The 1,808-nt window shown below is 47.3% G+C and overlaps 1 protein-coding gene across 1 annotated transcript in view; it reads left to right on the forward strand.

Moving 5' to 3' along the window:
- The first annotated feature begins 526 nt into the window (after positions 1-526).
- The window catches only part of LOC139414495 (phosphatase and actin regulator 3-like), a 79,751-nt gene continuing 78,469 nt past the window's right edge, over positions 527-1,808 (forward strand). The window contains exon 1 of the mRNA XM_071162406.1: positions 527-1,068. The gene's annotated coding sequence lies outside the window, so the exon portion shown is untranslated. The remainder of the gene's footprint in view (positions 1,069-1,808) is intronic.

Genomic DNA, 1,808 nt, shown 5'->3' on the forward strand with positions numbered 1-1,808 from the left:
TTGTCACATCCACATGGTTAGCAGATGTTATTGTGAGTGTAGCAAAAATTATTGTACTTCTAGTTCCCGACAGTGCAGCAATATCTAGTAAGTAATCTAACAATTCCCCAACAACTACCTAATACACACACATCTAAAGGGGTGGAATAAGAATATGTACTTATAAATATATGGAATGGTGATGGCCGAACGGCATAGGCAAGATGCAGTAGATGGTATAGAGTACAGTATATACAGTGGGGAGAACAAGTATTTGATACACTGCCGATTTTGCAGGTTTTCCTACTTACAAAGCATGTAGAGGTCTGTAATATTTATCATAGGTACACTTCAACTGTGAGAGACAGAATCTAAAACAAAAATCCAGAAAATCACATTGTATGATTTTTTAGTAATTCATTTGCATTTTATTCAAATATGTCAAATGTTATTATTATGTCAAAACTCAGTTTTGAATGTATCTCAAATCTAATGGATGTTGACTGGCATCTGGTCCATGTGGCTGAGAGGGGCGGGGCAGGCAGACAGATCGGAGCAGCAGTAGGCTTGTAGTAGGTTGTTGGGGGGGATGATGTAGCAGACTGCGTTACGCGGTGGAATAAACAGCCTCGTCTTCTTGGGACTGACTGATTCTGCTGAGTACGTTGGCTCTGTTGGCTCTGTGACGAGGGTCCTCTGACTGCCCTCTCCGTTCCTTTCTTCCTGTGACGACGGTACAGGATTCACTCAGTCCTCCGACTACCCTCTGCTCTCCGATCCTCTCCTCCCTTGACGAGGGTACAGGATTAACTCAGTCCTCTGACTGCCCTCTCCTCCTCTCCATTCCTCTCTTTTCCTCTTCTCTGTTCCTCTCTTTCTGTGACGAGGGTACAGGATTTAATTATTATTTTATTTTTATTTTTGTACCTTTATTTAACTAGTCAAGTCAGTTAAGAACAAATTCTTATTTTCAATGACGGCCTAGGAACAGTGGGTTAACTGCCTCGTACAGGATTTACTCAGTCCTCTGACTACAGACGAGACCCTGTCCTCGTCTATTCATTGGACTGATTGGAAGGTACAGTAAATGTAGGTATATGAGTGCTTACTGTGTGTAATGTCTTGTCTAGGTTAGGTGGTTGGATTGGAAAGATGTGTTAAATAGCCAGTCTGGCCGGGCCAGGGAATGCATTGCAGTGTGTGTTTATCATATCTCAGTGAGAGAGAGAGAGTGGGAGAAGGAGTGAGTGGGAGAAGGAGTGAGAGGAGATGAGAGGGTGGGAGACAGGGACAGGGAGAAGGAGGGAGAGAGAGAGAGGGAGAGGGAGAGGGAGAGGGAGAGGGAGAGAGAGATGAGAGGGTGGGAGACAGGGACAGGGAGAAGGAGGGAGAGAGAGAGAGGAAGAGAGAGAGAGAGAGCGAGGGAGAGAGAGTAAGGGAGAAGAAGGGAGAAGGAGGGAGAGAGGAGGGAGAGGGAGAGGGAGAGGGAGAGGGAGAGGGAGAGGGAGAGGGAGAGGGAGAGAGAGAGAGAGAGAGAGATGAGAGGGTGGGAGACAGGGACAGGGAGAAGGAGGGAGAGAGAGAGAGAGAGAGTGAGCGAGGGAGAGAGAGTAAGGGAGAAGAAGGAAGAGATAGTAAGGGAGGAGGGAGAGAGGAGGGAGAAGGAGGGAGAGAGAGTAAGGGAGAAGGAGGGAGAGAGAGGAGGGAGAAGGAGGGAGGGAGAAGGATGGAGAGAGAGGAGGGAGGGAGACAGAGAGACAGAGAGACAGAGAGAGAGAGAGAGAGAGAGAGAGAGAGAGAGAGAGAGAGAGAGAGAGAGAGAGAGAGAG

This window comes from Oncorhynchus clarkii, chromosome 7, assembly GCF_045791955.1.
Source record: "Oncorhynchus clarkii lewisi isolate Uvic-CL-2024 chromosome 7, UVic_Ocla_1.0, whole genome shotgun sequence".
NCBI lineage: Eukaryota > Metazoa > Chordata > Actinopteri > Salmoniformes > Salmonidae > Oncorhynchus > Oncorhynchus clarkii.